The sequence below is a fragment of the Rattus norvegicus genome, chromosome 15, assembly GCF_036323735.1.
Source record: "Rattus norvegicus strain BN/NHsdMcwi chromosome 15, GRCr8, whole genome shotgun sequence".
NCBI lineage: Eukaryota > Metazoa > Chordata > Mammalia > Rodentia > Muridae > Rattus > Rattus norvegicus.
Genome location: NC_086033.1, coordinates 52791993 through 52809004, shown reverse-complemented (window position 1 = coordinate 52809004; position 17012 = coordinate 52791993). Strand labels below are relative to the sequence as shown.

Here is a 17012-nt window from a genome sequence, read left to right as displayed (position 1 = left end):
GATAGATAGATAGATAGAAGATACCCCTGTTCACTATAGTGACAAATTTACCTGGTTGCCAAACTAAACTACAACTCAGGTCCCTGCCTTCTAATTCAAATCCACACAGGCCAGCCTCACTGTCTCCTCTCCTGATGGTAGCAACACTTGCCCTCCCAGCCTGTAGATCTCTCTGAATGGTTTCTGAGTAGCAGGTAGAGAGTCTTTGACATGGTTTGAGAACAGTTAGAAAGCCCAAAGACCCAGGGGCAAGAAAACCAATCATTAAAATGCCAAAAAGAAATACAGAAAACACAAAAGGAGGCAAAGGTTGAAGACCACAGACAAATATCTACTAGGCTATAAATAATGAGTGCTGTGACCCCTCCCAGAGGCGCTGGCCTCAATCAGCCAGCAGAATTGGTAGGTCACTGTCATTGCATGCCTACAACATGTTGGGTAGAGAGGTGGTGATTTGTGGAGACAATATGTATACATGAGATATGTAAAATTACCTTGGGAGACCATTCGAATGAGAAAAGGATAGCAATTGCCCCCTATACAGTAACCACTCTACTCTCTTTGAAATATAGCTTTCAATTCTGGGTTCAAGGCTGTGTTTCTGAAAATCATCTAAAGCTCTGGTCAAGTGCAATTGACCTATTCTTAAGAAAGAGGTCTGCCTATGATGGTCTGCCTATGTTTTAGAGGCTGAACCTCTAAAACAACCTTATTCCTGAAGTTGCCTTCAGAGTAGAACTTACACATAAGGAAGCACAGAACAGAAACCACTGTGCCGCCCCAAACCCATAGCCTTAGGATGTATCAGGCAAGAAGAGGCCTACCTTGTGTATGATGCTCTGATTTAAAGCTTTCTGATGTGCTATATTGTGAATGCTCTCACTAGCAAAGTGTCCAATAGATGTCAGGCTGTAGTAAGAACTAGTGTTCTAGGGACAACAGCACTATCTAGACAGGCTTAAGAAGCCTCATGAGCTTTTCACATCTCAACTTCATTTGATATATCTAAAACACAACCCCATATCTAAGGCCCAGGAAACATCACAGAAGAGAGGGTAGAAAGAGTGTAAAAACCAGAGGACCAGGACATCTGCTGTGAGATACTGTCTTTAACAGAGCACGGTGGAATTGTATCCACAGGATCTTGGTGATACGGCTGCCTAATCAGGACCTAAGCAGTGACAATACCAGTTGGCATGCTTGCCAATGTGGATAAGGGAAATCTCACGAGTCCCCTATTCCTAGATGAAGAGCTACAGCTAATTAAAGGTGACTTAAAGAGGAAGGATCAGTTTTCCCAAGGAATGAGTACCTAAATATTTATCCAATACTATGTGGTCAATCTTGAAAATTCATCAGGTGGTATTTGTATATTTTCATATATATATATATATATATATATATATATATATGTATGTATGTATGTATATGTATATATATATATGTATATATATGCCAAATCAGCTGAAGAAAACTTAGGTATACATATATATTTTTTAATTAATACAAGCAATATTTCATCACTAAAACTTAAATAAATCCCGTTCACTGGGGATTCAGTCTTGGCAGGACCAAGGCCTCCCCTTTCACTGGTGCTCTTACTAGGCTATTGTCTCTGACTCCTTTGCCTGCTCTTGGGACCCTTTTCATCATACTGGCTGCCACATCCAGCCTGGATATGAGAGTTTGTGCCTAGTCTGACTGCATCTTGTCATGCTGTATCAAGCTGGGTCCAGTTGATATCCCTGGAAGGCCTTTTCTTTTCTGCAGGTCAATGGAGGAGCAGTAGATCTCTGGAAAGGGGAAGTGGGAGCAGAACTGGGAGGAGTGGAGGGAGGGAAAACTTCTGTCGGGATATATTGTTTGAGAGAAGAAAATGAAAAGAAATATCTTTAGCCAAAAAAAAAAAAAAAAAAAACCTTAAATAAAAGCCATCGTGGCATTGTGTGAACAAGTTTGAAAACAAAGCAGTTTGGAGGCAGGGGTAGTCATGGGTCTGAGAAAACACATGGTTTATTCAAGGAAGAACACATATATACCATGCTACTGTAACAGCTAGATTTCTGAGCATTCCCTACAATGGGGCCTTCCCCGTGCTTATCTGGTCTCCCTGAGAGACACATGCCATGGATAGAGCTTGAGTGTCCAGCCAGCATCCTACCAATCTGTAAGCAATGATCCCCTCAGAGCCTTCCTGACTTGAAGCTGCTCCTACCAGCTCTTCTCCCACATCCTTTCTACCCCACATGGAATGGACTGCTGAGGAAACAGGGAATGAGACCTAGACTGGATCTGCTGGACTCCGACCAGGTAACTGGCTCTGCTCTCCCAGGCAACTCGGTGCCTGTGAAGGAAATTGGTGCCTTCCCAGGCTTCTGGGGTCTTGAGTAGCCTACCTGGAAAAGAGTAGACTTACTTTGCATCTGTTAGTTATCCATGCTCCCTAACTAACCCAGCACCTAACAGAATAAAACAGTGACATTATTTCTCATGATTTACATTCATTCTCTTCCAACCCCTTTGTTCAATTATATAGAAACATGGGAGCTATAAAATAAAATCAAAGAGGCTCAGAACAAGACAAAGAATGTTGAAGCATATGCCTTCCCAAGTTTCCATATAATTCCAGAAAAGGCAAAATGGCTAAACACTACAATTTTTTCAGATGAACATATGGATCAAGGATATGCTTTATGCAAAAGGGTCTTGAGGGTGCATATGGATGTCAAGTGGTAGGACCCAAGATTCCAAATTCCAATCTGGAGTTCAGTCTGGGTTTCACTCTGGTAACCCCCGGCTTCTTAACTAAGAAAGCCCAGTGGAAAAAGTAGGGGGCTGAAAACTCACATTTTTTCATGGAGTTTTAAAGAATATATTTGAGAGCAATCTAGAGCACAACCAGCAGTGGCTTCAAGAAGTCAGTTTGTTTTCTCTTATAAGAGTATGCCAGGGGCTGGGGATTTAGCTCAGTGGTAGAGCGCTTACCTAGGAAGCGCAAGGCCCTGGGTTCGGTCCCCAGCTCCGAAAAAAAGAACCAAAAAAAAAAAAAGAGTATGCCAGAGTAGTGGGCTTGGGAACAGGCAGCTGCTCAAGGCTATTGTTAAGGATCCAAACTCCTTCTGCCTCTTGGCTCTGCCACCTTTAAACACAACGCATTTCCTTCTCAAGCCACATACTTATAAAGAGATGCTGTACCTTCAGACATCACTTCTATATCACAAACAGAAAGAAGGGAGATAGGTTAAGTGAATCAAACAGAATCCCTCTCCTACAAAGGCTTGTGGGCTTTGCTCAAGAATGGAAGCAGACCCTCCAGAATCCAACCAACAGCATCCAGTTATCCAGTATGATCTTACACGGGAACCAAGGTGACAAGCAAGATGAGAAGTGGAGGTAATTTTTGCTTCCTAGAGTCTCTAAGGCAGAATGACAAATAAGGAGGGAATGGGGTGGACCTCGAGTGACCCAACCAGTGCTGTCAGTCATGAATTTAGGAAATATAACATTCTTCTTTAGAGAGAAGAGCACCTTGTCAACCTGGACCTCTCCACCCTGTTTCTGACACTTGGTCCTTCTCTTGCGGCTGGTCAGAATATTTGGATGAATCACTTGGCTTGCCTCCCAAAAAGCTACCTATGTACCTATGTATATAAGGGTCAGAAATATCAGGGGCACAAATACGTGCTGAACAAGACCTCTGGGGTGTAAATACTAGCATCCTTGTGGACTTGTGGAAGCCTACATAATATATATATATATATATATATATACATATACCAGTGAATTGTCATAGAGTAAGAAAAGAGACTTAAATTTAGAATATTCTTCAAAATAACGAAAGTTATAAATGACTGTTGGGTTAACAAGTCCGTGAAGTAAGAGACAGCGTGTCTGGAATAATCGGCCCATGGGTGTCTTGGGGAGAATACAGTTTAAGAGTCAGGCTCAATTGCTGAAGCCTTGTTCCTCAGATCGTTCTGAACAAACCCTTTTCAATGTCCAATAGCTTTAACTGAATCCAATTCCTCCTCAGAACCACTTAGGAGAAGCTCAGAAACTTCTGTTCTTTGGCAGATGGCTAGCGTTTTGAATATAGAGATAAAGTGTTACCAGAGGGACAGATAGAAGCTCAAGAAAGATCTACTATAAAAACAAAAATGGAAGAAGACAGCAGATGAGGGAACCAGCAATCATCATTTTACAGTTAATGAAGCCAACAATGGACTCACACTCCCACTCTAGAAAATTAGTTACCTTCTGGTCCAGACAAGCAGAAACCCGAAGCCGGTGCTGGGCCAGTACTCCGAGACTACACAGGAAAGAACAAGTACCTCCTGATGGCTCCTTTTGGTCTCAGGAGATGACAAGTCTCAAGCACTCAGAAGCTGACTGTATAGATACTATAACCTCTAAGTTGCAAATGTGGGCAAATGATATGGTCAGTGTCCTGTCTCTGAAGTCCCCAAGGTACTCACTTCCCAGGAGCTGTCTGTCACAAACCAGGACTCGCTGAACAGCATGGCTTCCTCAAAGTGACCCAAGCAAGGGGCCAGTGGAGGTTCCAGAAGTTTATCAGGCCTTGTCTTCCTTTCCAGGAGCATGCTAAAGCAGAAGTCACAGGATATGTAGCTCACAAAGTTAATTAACAGTGAGCTGGTGAGAGATACTGCTCAGGTCAAGGATGTCCACTTCGGATCTCAGCTCTACAACTAATTGGCCGTGTAACCCTGGAAGGGTCAGGCCCTCCTATTCCCTGAACCTCTGTTTCTTTTGTTTATAAAATGAGATTGCTAAGTTAGAACTGGAGATTTTGAAATCTTCCTTATGGGACCAGTTTTTTCCCAGAAGTATATTTCTAAGGAAGCCGGTATACAATGAAGGAAACAAAAACCCACTTGTCTGAAGCAGCAAAGGCAGCCTGAGCCTTGACAACATAGCCAGGCTCTGAATACCACTTAGAAAGTCCCAAAATTGGGCTTCTTTACGTTGAAAAACCACGTGAAGGCCCACCACCCTTGCACCAAAGCAAGTCTCATGTGCTGGGAATTCAGTGGTGAGAACAAAGTGATGCCAAAGACAGGCACCTGAGTAGAGCAGGTCAAGAGATTTAGAATGACACTAAGGGAGTCTGTGTGGACTGTTTATCACAAGTGCTCACCATAAGTGCACTGTGTAGCATCCTCAGATTAAGTGATGTATCAGTGAGTGACTGACTGTTCTAGAAGGCTCTCCAGCTCTCAGGTTCTAGTCTGCTGGGGGTCCAGTTCTCTCCCAGCAGGGCTGCACAATAGAGTTCTTCATGACCAGGAAAGTGTTCTGAGTCTATGGTGTTAACAATACAGCATTCAGGATTTGTTTTATCTAACCATTGTACACTGCAAATGTGACTATTTGGACTTAAAAACTGAGTTTGTCAATCTATCCTATTTCCATGTAAATAGCTATGTGAGGACGCTGGCTACCATGTTGGACATCCTATCCCTGATTTATCTCTATTCTTTTTCAGTCTTATCCACCATTAAACTGGATTCTCACTGAGAGGCAGATAAAATGCAACAGTGTCAACTCCTCATCCGTGATCCTCTCAGCACTGACCTGGAGTTCACAGAACAGTTACATTGTTCAGTTTGTTAGAAATATGGAATCCCAAGTCCCACCTCAACCCCAACTTTAACTACTTTATTTGTGTGAATTGCATGTTCACACATGTGCCATTTTGCATATGTCAGAAGAGAGAGGCCAATGGTAGGTGTTAGGTATTTTCCTTGATTGCTTCCCATCTTATAGTTTGAGATAGGGTCTCTCAGTGAATCCACAGTTCATCAACTTGAAGTTGGGCAGCCAATGAACCCCTGGGAACCTCCCACATCCACCTCAACTACTGTGAGATTATAGAAATACACAGGCAGCCACTGTGCAAGGCTTTTATATAGGTGCTGGGACTCCAAAATAAGAACCTTACGGTCATGAAGGAAGTGCTTCACCAACTGTCATTGGGATATTCCTTATGCCTATATTTTAGCAAGATCTTTAGGCAAAGCATTGTTGTAGTACAGTGGGTTGAGCAGAAACAAATGACTCACCATCTCACACAACCCAAACTGGTCTGTAAAAGTGATACTAAGCCCTAGTGTGGTTTGATCAGAGTTTCCAGCCTCTCTATACTTATTTCTCTGTCTCTGCTTCTGCACAGTAACATGTGTGTGTGTGTGTATGTGTGTGTGTGTGTGTGTGTGTGTGTGTGTGTGTGTGTGTGTATCAGGAGTCATTTAGTCTCCCAGATCACCAGCTAAAGTGTTAACACCTAAGGCCAGCTACTAACAAAGCACTTTAGCATAAACAAAAGGCAACATCCAGGCTTCCAACACAGAGTTAATATGACTAGACTGATGATTTTCAACCTGGGAGGTACTCCAGGGCTTTTGCAAACATTTGATTCTTATTAGAAACATATATTTATAGTTTGAAAGTGTAGTGCAAAATAGCACAAGCATGAAAATATACAACATCATTAACCTTAGCAAGTATATCCATGAAACCAAGTTTTAAAAGCAGCGTCACTTAGCTAAATTTGTACCACATGGGTCACCTGCTAGGATGTTGTCCTACAGTAAGGTATTTTGCTTGTCTTCTGTTTGGTTTATTAACATATCTCTATGTTTTTCCTTGTGCATAACTGTGTAAGCAGACATAGCCCTGCAATACAACAGACTACAACCTATACACAGTAGACAAAGCTCATAGTCCATGTGGGAAGCATTTCGATGCCATCATTGAAGAATAAGACATAATGACAAGGTAACATCAGATGGTGATAATGTAAATACTTATACAATAATTTGTTATTTTGCAACCATTTATGTTGGGGTAGAAATTTGCATACAATGATGTAAACCTACATGCCTGGGTAAACACCCAGGTCAAGTACACATTTCTGTCATTCCAGAAAGTACCCCGATGTCTTCTTCTAGTCAACTCCTCCAGTCACAGATAGAATGAAACTAGATTCATTGCCAGAATATTGCACAAGCTGACTCCAGCCCAGTTTCCAAGGTTTCCTGCTGAAACCTTTAGAGTCAGATTTCCACCATTGACTCTTAGCTCAGCATCCTGGTCTTCTGAGCTCCCAGGATTGGGATGAACCAGTGGTTTGTATCTATAGCATTCGAGCACTTTTATAGCTCAAAGTTCCAAGTTCTTCCTGCAACCCAGTTCCAAAGGCTACCCATGGTCAGATGATTAACAGCCAAAGATCTGGTTACCAGTCTTCTGAACTCATTGTCATTTTGGTGAACAAATCACTGGACAGCACCTTAATGAGGGAAGAGTTTCTTTTGACTTATATTGTGAGGATACAGTGAATTCACACTACTAGGAGCATGAGCCAGATGGTCACATTGCATATGCAGTCAGAGTGCAGAGTTGAATGTTAACGCTTAGCTCTCTTTCTCTCTTTAAATTAGACCGAGGTCCCAGCCCATGGAGTGAGCCCTCTCTTCTTGTCTGTATCTAGGTTTTCTCCACTGTCTTCTATCATCTGGAACGAACTGGTCAACTTCACAAAGCCCATGCAGAGCCAAAACGGTGAGTCACAGAAGCAGCATTCAGTATGATGTGGCCCACATGGAGCTCAAAACAACAAACCACAAGGACACAGGGCTTAGAGATACGGCAAGAGGTAGCAAATCAAGGAAAGAAAGCAAGATAATAATTTCAGAAATGCTAGGACAACTGTTCTTTGGAGGAAGCCGAAGGAAAGTAACCAGCAAAGAGAGCAAAGGAGCTTCTAAGGTCCAGATACTGATTTGCCTTTCTAATCTGAATAGGGGATCCCTGGTCAAGCTCCTCTTCCTTGTCCTTGTTATCTGTCATTGTTTTTAAATTGTGTATAATTGTGTGTTTTCTCTGTACACTTTGCCATTGTCTTACTATTATATTATTATTATATATTGACATTGATATATGTGTATGATGTGTAAACCTCCATACATAGTGAGCCAGCAGAGAGGAGACCTCAGCCTCTCCTGAGCGCAACTTCTGCCTCAGGCTTCTTGGAACATTCTCCTCCTAACCCTACCTTGTTTCTCCTCACAGATCTTTCTCCATTAGCCATTCCCCACATTTTACAGAGTTCCCAGGAACCTTCTTATCCTATTTGCTCCATGTACTTTTGTTTCCTTCTATTTATTAAATTTTTTCAGAGTCTAATTTCATGATCTTTCTCCCATCTCAAAAACATTATCAAAATAATATCATTAAGAAAAATACCAAATAAGTGAATGAATAAATAAAACAAAAAGCCTGCCAAAAAGAAATATGAAAGTAGCTCCCCATCTACAGCTGACATGGGGCCTATGCTGGAGTGTATGGTCGATACACTCATTGATATTTTCGCTTTCTCAGCAGGTATCATTTGCACCATGGCTTCCTAGTTAGGGATGGGATCCTGTGTCCACTTCTGCTCCCACTGCTGGGCCTCAGGACTTCTCTTGAATCCATAAGGCTGTGTTAATCCTGTATGAAATGTTTACCAAGCTGAAAATCAATTCCTTACCAGCATGTCTCAGGGTTCCTCTCTCTATCCACCTAGGAGGATGCTGGCATGCCAATGTGTTTTGTGACTTATTCTGGGCCACAGCTTGAAGTAAGCAGAAGGATTTGAACTCCAAAGTGGCTGACCCTAAAACTCATCCCACTATCTACCTTTCCTAAGTAACAGAAAAAGATCTACCCTGTCCCACATACTACGACCATTTGCCACCGCCTGACAAGCCTTCTCTCTCCATTGAGCCCCAACCAGAAAGGTGCTTCTAGCTTTCTTTGAGGAAGCACCAGGAGAGTCAATGGTGATCCCCAACATGGATACATCTCAGACTGACAATTGCCAGCCCTGGCATAAAGTGGTCTGCATTTTATCCCGACTTTGCCAAACATTGACAGTGTCATTCTAACGTAGACACAGTGTCTCTAGAAACCTGTGTTTCATTTCTTGAAAGAAAAAGTGCACAGCCTTTAGCCTTGTTCTGATCTATTCAATCACCTCAATTTCTCCCACAGCTCTGGTCCTTTTCCTCCTGATATAGTGTCCAAAATAAATCCAATTTCTCTGCTGATCTGAAGCTCATATCAAACTCCTTACTTCCAGGCATGTGAATTACCACAAATACATCCCTTGGGTCAGTCCCAGTTGAGCTACCTAACTCACAGAGCTAACAATTCCGCCTCTGAGAGAGAAAAGGATGTAAAAGCAGAACTGCTATCCCAGACTCCATTCTACCCAACAAGGAAGAACAAATTGATGAAGGAGCAGTGACGGGAACCTTGGGAGAAAGAAGCTGTGTCATGCTGGAGGTTGTTATGTGAATGAAAGAAACGTTGGCTCTGGTCAGACATGCCATTTTGAAAAGTAGGTATCAAGCATTCATGTCAGCTTGGTGCCAGGGAGACTCTAAATGAACAGTGGCTATGTCTCCAAACTGAAAGTTAGGACATTTTATAGGACAAGCACAGATTTTTATGCTGCAGCTGGTGCAAGGGGAACTCGGAAGCAAAGGCTAGATGACACAAGACTGCTTCTAGCACACATCTCAGCAAACTTTGGGAATAGCAGACTAAGGATATGGGTGTCTCAAATTTTATAACATTGGACTGTTAAGGGAGATGTTGAGAAGCCCCAAAATGAGAATTCTTCAGGATGCAATACGCTTGCTACCAATTAAAAATGGCATGGAAACATAAAACGAGACCAACATCTTTATTATTATTATTATTATTATTATTATTATTATTATTATTTGGGTGAACACTGGTTTTAGAAGAATGTGGAGAAGTAGAAGGAAGGGAACAAGAATACCCTTGGCAGGGAATAGGGAGGCAAAGTTTAGAACAGTGGCAGAAGGAACGCCCATTCAGAGCCTGCCCCACATGTGGCCCATACTTATACAGCCACCAAACTAGAGAAGATGGATGAAGCAAAGGAGTGCAGGCTGACAGGAACCAGATGTATATCTCTCCTGAGAGACACAGCCATAATATGGCAAACACATAGGCAAATGCCAGCAGCAAACCACTGAACTGAGAACGCAACCCCCCGTTGAAGGAATCAGAGAAAGGGCTGAAAGAGCTGAAGGGGCTTGAGATCCCATATGAACAACAATGCCAACCAATCAGAGCTTCCAGGGACTAAGCCACTACCCAAAGACTATACATGGACTGACCTTGGACTCCAACTGCATAGGTAGCAATGAATATCCTAGTTGGGGCACCAGTGGAAGGGGAAGCCCTTGGTCCTGCCAAGGCTGGACCCCCAGTGAATGGAATTGTTGGGGGGAGGGCAGTAATGGGGGAGGATGGGAAGGGGAACACCCATATAGAAGGGGAGGGAGAGGGGCTTGGGGGATGTTGGCCTGGAGACCGGGAAATGGAATAACATTTGAAATGTAAATAAGGAATACCCAACTTAATAAAGATGGAAAAAAATAAAACCAATCTCATGTTAAAAAAAAAAAGAAGTAGAAGGAAGATGTAAAAAGAGGAGGGCTTAGGCTAGAAAACAGAAAACCATCTCAAACTGACTTAAAGCACATTATACCACAGACCTTCATTAGCAGTAGCAGGCTTAGGGAGAGTGCAACCCCTGCTTTTTCTGTATCACCTGTGATTCTACCACTCTCCCTCTCTCTTTTGGCTTCCCCCTTAGATTGAAAAACATGACAATGTAATATCAATCACAAGTTTCCACAACACATTACCACAGACTGTATTTTTTTTCAAAAGAAGCATTCATTTCTTATAGAACCTGGTATGTTGAAGAAGCAGGTACCAGGGCTGGAAAGGGCTTATCTGGATTTCAGATGATGCCATCTCACTGTGTCCTCACATGGAAATAGACAGCAGAGAGAGAAAAGGGGTCCTTCCGGTCTCCCTCTGTATGGATACCATTCCCACCAAAAAGGTACAACCCCCTGACTACAGCCTCCAAGTACAGTCCCACTGGGAGTGTGTGTTTCGACATACAAATTCACTCCACAGCATATAGTCAACCGCAAGCCAATCAGTGGCAAGAACTGCTTCATAAAACTTGAGGATAATAATCTTCATAGATAAGATGGACCTGGAGAAATATGTTAACGTGATCACTACAAATGAACACATCACCAGGGAGAAAAACCAGAGTGGGACATACCGAGAAGAGCTATCTCTGGAGGGCACAGCTAATGATGAACTAGGGAGGCCCTGAGGAGGACAACGCAAATCTTCTCTTACATGGAGTTGAAGCAACAGAGTGAAGATCACTGGAGGATTTTAGCAAACAGTGCAGTATCCACCAAATGTAGAAAGCAGTCATAGACACGTAGTCAATGGTCTATGTCAGGGTAGATACTGATCATATAGGCACAAGATAATTAATGGGCCTCAATACTCACTATATCACTCAATACTCAAAAGCTCTGGGCTTTGGACTCTCTTCAATCTTAGTTTAAGAGAGTTTGTTATTGGAAGGGAAGGGTAAGACTTCTAATTGTTTCTTTAAACGCTCAAAGACTAGAGAGAAAAAAATCCAGTTATTAAATCTTTATTTAGAGAAAGCTATGTTCTGGAAACACAGTAACATGGATCACCAACAAAAGTTATCTAGAATAGCATAGTCTTTGAAAAGCTTCATGAAGTCCCTCACCCCTGCCCAGTTATCACACTATTTCAAAGCTCATCCTTAGAGACAAACTTTTTACCAGAATTTTCTACAAATCTTGGAGACTCAGAAAAGAAGACCTCAACTTATCCCATGTTGGCAACTGACAAAATCACAGAAGCAAGACAACATTATGATCTCCTGCTTTTCACCCCAAAAGTGTGGTCAAGAAGAAGCTGTCTGACCCATCTTGTAGCAGGAGACATCTGCTTTCCTTTCAGAATGCAAGGTAAGCCAGAAAATCAGACCCTGACACATTCTTTCTAGTCTATTACCCTTTCCTCCTGCACTCCCAGTACACACACTTTTGTAAAACCTAGTCACATTTCTCCACAACTATCTACTTGCTTTGGCCAGACTTTGGCTCTGTGGGTAATCCTTTCCAAAGGCTTCTGTGTCATCTAAAACTGATGAAATAATCCTGTTACGTCTTTCCTTTCCTAACCTGTCTTTTGTTAAGAAAGTGCCAGCAGCGAGCCCATGATGAGCATGAACCAGTTTGCTCCCTGACAAGGGATGCCTTCCATTTTTCCTTAGTTAAATTTCTACTCTTCTATCCCAGGAAAACAAGTCCATCTAAAACCAAGCTCATATGAACTCACATAGACCCAAGTAGCAATCACAGGGCCTATGCAATCTACACCAGACCCTTCTGCATATACACTAAAGCTTCCGGTTTATTACTTTCATGGGACCCCTGATTATGTAAATGAGTGGGTCTCTGATTCTTGTACCTTCCTTCTCTTCGGGATCTTTTCTTTTTCTGTTGGCTTGCCCTTTCCAACTCCAATATGATGGTTTCTTGGTTTTCTTATATTTTGTTGGCATCCCTTAGAAGCCTGTGCTTTTCTAATGAGAGAGGGAAAGGCAGTGGATCCAGAGGAGAGGGGAGGAAGAACAGGAGGAAAAGGAGGGGAACCTGTGTTCAGATTGTCTTGTATGAGAAATGAATCTATACTTAATAAAGGAGGGAAAATTCCAAGCTTCTGCCTGGAGTGGGTCTGCATACCAGCACTGAAGCTGTCACTGTCAAGATCATCTGAGTTTACCAACTCTGTGGGCCACTTCTCTTTTAGCTTTATGTGTTTCACACATTGTTAGCAAGATTTCCTGCCTAAACCTTCTCTCCACTGATAGTCGTCAGTCCATTCTTTTCTCACGGAGTAGATCTCCATCTTGTGCCCTCAGCCTCTGTTTCCCCCTCCTCATCTTGGCTTTAGGGTTTTAAATACCATGAATTATGGTACCAAACAGTATTCCAGTAGTTTTAGCTCCAGCTCTCACCCTTCTTTGACCTTCCAGATATACACATCCGACAGCCTACTGAAGAATCTCCATTGGAACGTCTGACAGATCATTCAAACACCTCGCTTGAAGAGGATGACATTGGTTACTTTTCTGTTGTTGTGATAAAACACCATAACTAAAAGTAGAACTTTTAAAACTTAGAAAACCAAAAAAAATCATATTGAAGTTGGAAAGGACAAGAAAACAGAAAAATAAAAGATCCTCAAGAGAAGGCAAAAGAATCAGAGAAAGGGATTATTTTGACTGATAGTTGCCAAGACGTAACCCATAATGGTAGGAGAGATATGGCAGGAGCCAGCCAGCCCAGATAACTGAGGATCACCATCTCGAGCCACAGCCATGAAGCAGAGAGAGAAAAGTAGGAAATGAGGATAACCCTCAAAGCCTGCCCCTATGTCTTCTATCAAGGTTGTACCTCCGAAAGGTTCCACAACTTCTCCAAACAGTGCCGTCAACAAGGGGTCAAGTGTTCAGTTCTGTGAGATCATGGAAGACATTTTGCATCCAAACCACCAGAGGGACTTTCTTTTCTCCTGAAATTAATCCCCCCTTCTCCTTATACCTGTAGCTAGAATCCCCATATCTTCCCATAATACTCAGGTGATACCTGGAGCAGTAGCTCCATACAGATACCTGGGCTTCCAGAGGTCTCAGTGCTTCTTTTACATAATGGTCCAGTTGCAGTGTGCTGGTGACTCTTACTGTTCCTGCTTCCTAGCCCCATTACTTACTTCCTACTTACTTCTCTCCATCTTCATTCCCCGTGTGAACTCACTTGCTTGTTTATTTTAGTTCATCTTCACTAATTCAGTAGTAGCCTTCCAACTTGTCCCTTGCTTCAGCTTATGTCCGCATATAGTCTATTCCTATTCAGCCAGCAAAGTTAAGGCTTTAAATACCAGTCAGATTCTCTGTTCAACTACTTGCTCAAAGCTTTTTAATGAGCACCCTTTGCATCCTTAATGAAATCCAAGCACTTTATTGTGGCTGAGACAAACTCTGGCCACTTCCCTGACACAGACTATGGCTTCTGCAGCTGGGCCACCTGGCACTGTATCCTCTCAGCATCTTGGACTGTGCCCAGGAGATGGACACTATACCATGTTTCTCAGTTGCCACTGACTTTTGTAAAGACTGGTCCTGTGGGAGCTAGGATGCCAGGTGTTCAGGGGAGTCGCATACACCCGCTGGGAGACCCGCTGCCCAGTTCTGATTGCACCTGGAGTCCTGTAGAGAGCTGAGGTCAGGCATTACCTTCCCTCTGAGGGTAACAGGGACACTACAGATGTAGTTCCATCTAGAGTTGGCAGGCAACATTGGGAGAGGCCCTGCTTTTCATTCACAGTCAATGCCTCCAAGTATTGCTAGATTCCTTCAGATCTTCAAGCACAGAGACACCACCAACAACTGCACCATAGGAAGCTTTGCACATATAGTCTTTCTCCTTGAGTGGTCTCTGCAGGGATTTCTGCCTGTCTTCTTTGTATTCCTTCTTGTATAAGCTGAAATGCCATTTCACTGACAACCATCTCCCATCCTCCTCCCTCGTTCACTCCTCTTACACCAGATTGCTTCCTTCATTACAAATAGCACAACGTCCATTTTACATTCATCCCTTTGTGTCTGCTTAACAGCTCGCTCTCACAAGACAAGAAACTCTAGGAGGGCAGCTCACTGCTCCCAGACCCGGTGAGAGAGAGACCCAACCGCCTGGTCAGGTGGGCACTCCTGAGGCTGCAGAGCTGAAGAGACCACCAACACTGCTCACCCCTGCCCACATCCCTGGCCCAAGAGGAAACTGTATAAGGCCTCTGGGCTCCCGTGGGGGAGTGGCAGGACCCCTGCCAGAGACACCAACGGACCCTGAAGGAAACAGACCGGATAAACAGTTCTCTGCACCCAAATCCCGTGGGAGGGAGAGCTAAACCTTCAGAGAGGCAGACAAGCCTGGGAAACCAGAAGAGACTGCTCCCTGCACACACATCTCGGACGCCAGAGGAAAAAGCCAAAGACCATCTGGAACCCTGGTGCACTGAAGCTCCCGGAAGGGGCGGCACAGGTCTTCCTGGTTGCTGCCGCTGCAGAGAGCCCCTGGGCAGCACCCCACGAGCAAACCTGAGCCTCGGGACCACAGGTAAGACCAAATTTTCTGCTGCAAGAAAGCTGCCTGGTGAACTCAAGACACAGGCCCACAGGAACAGCTGAAGACCTGTAGAGAGGAAAAACTACACACCCGAAAGCAGAACACTCTGTCCCCATAACTGACTGAAAGAGAGGAAAACAGGTCTACAGCACTCCTGACACACAGGCTTATAGGACAGTCTAGCCACTGTCAGAAATAGCAGAACAAAGTAACACTAGAGATAATCTGATGGCGAGAGGCAAGCGCAGGAACCCAAGCAACAGAAACCAAGACTACATGCCATCATCGGAGCCCAATTCTCCCACCAAAACAAACATGGAATATCCAAACACACCAGAAAAGCAAGATCTAGTTTCAAAATCATATTTGATCATGATGCTGGAGGACTTCAAGAAAGACATGAACACACTTAGGGAAGCACAGGAAAACATTAATAAACAAGTAAAAGCCTACAGAGAGGAATCGCAAAAATCCCTGAAAGAATTCCAGGAAAACACAATCAAACAGTTGAAGGAATTAAAAATGGAAATAGAAGCAATCAAGAAAGAACACATGGAAACAACCCTGGATATAGAAAACCAAAAGAAGAGACAAGGAGCTGTAGATACAAGCTTCACCAACAGAATACAAGAGATGGAAGAGAGAATCTCAGGAGCAGAAGATTCCATAGAAATCATTGACTCAACTGTCAAAGATAATGTAAAGCGGAAAAAGCTACTGGTCCAAAACATACAGGAAATCCAGGACTCAATGAGAAGATCAAACCTAAGGATAATAGGTATAGAAGAGAGTGAAGACTCCCAGCTCAAAGGACCAGTAAATATCTTCAACAAAATCATAGAAGAAAACTTCCCTAACCTAAAAAAAGAGATACCCATAGACATACAAGAAGCCTACAGAACTCCAAATAGATTGGACCAGAAAAGAAACACCTCCCATCACATAATTGTCAAAACACCAAACGCACAAAATAAAGAAAGAATATTAAAAGCAGTAAGGGAAAAAGGTCAAGTAACATATAAAGGGAGACCTATCAAAATCACACCAGACTTCTCGCCAGAAACTATGAAGGCCAGAAGATCCTGGACTGATGTCATACAGACCCTAAGAGAACACAAATGCCAGCCCAGGTTACTGTATCCAGCAAAACTCTCAATTAACATTGATGGAGAAACCAAGATATTCCATGACAAAACCAAATTTACACAATATCTTTCTACAAATCCAGCACTACAAAGGATAATAAATGGTAAAGCCCAACATAAGGAGGCAAGCTATACCCTAGAAGAAGCAAGAAACTAATCGTCTTGGCAACAAAACAAAGAGAAGAAAAGCACACAAACATAACCTCACATCCAAATATGAATATAACGGGAAGCAATAATCACTATTCCTTAATATCTCTCAATATCAATGGCCTCAACTCCCCAATAAAAAGACATAGATTAACAAACTGTATACGCAACGAGGACCCTGCATTCTGCTGCCTACAGGAAACACACCTCAGAGACAAAGACAGACACTACCTCAGAGTGAAAGGCTGGAAAACAACTTTCCAAGCAAATAGTCAGAAGAAGCAAGCTGGAGTAGCCATTCTAATATCAAATAAAATCAATTTCCAACTAAAAGTCATCAAAAAAGATAAGGAAGGACACTTCATATTCATCAAAGGAAAAATCAACCAAGATGAACTCTCAATCCTAAATATCTATGCCCCAAATACAAGGGCACCTACATACGTAAAAGAAACCTTACTAAAGCTCAAAACACACATTGCACCTCACACAATAATAGTGGGAGATTTCAACACCCCACTCTCATCAATGGACAGATCATGGAAACAGAAATTAAACAGTGATGTAGACAGAC

General features: G+C 42.8%; 1 long non-coding RNA gene across 5 annotated transcripts in view; it reads left to right on the top strand.

The window, feature by feature from the left end:
• The window catches only part of LOC134481983 (uncharacterized), a 30866-nt gene extending 20557 nt beyond the window's left edge, over positions 1 to 10309 (top strand). For 3 of the 5 annotated variants that reach the window (XR_010057942.1, XR_010057941.1, XR_010057945.1), the window contains 4 exons: positions 5507 to 5745; positions 6689 to 6798; positions 7464 to 7584; positions 9146 to 10309. This is a non-coding gene — a long non-coding RNA (uncharacterized LOC134481983). Of the gene's footprint in view, positions 1 to 5506; positions 5746 to 6688; positions 6799 to 7463; positions 8875 to 9145 lie in introns of those variants that run through there. The other 2 variants (XR_010057944.1, XR_010057943.1) reach the window with 2 other exon arrangements.
• Positions 10310 to 17012: the final 6703 nt, after the last annotated feature.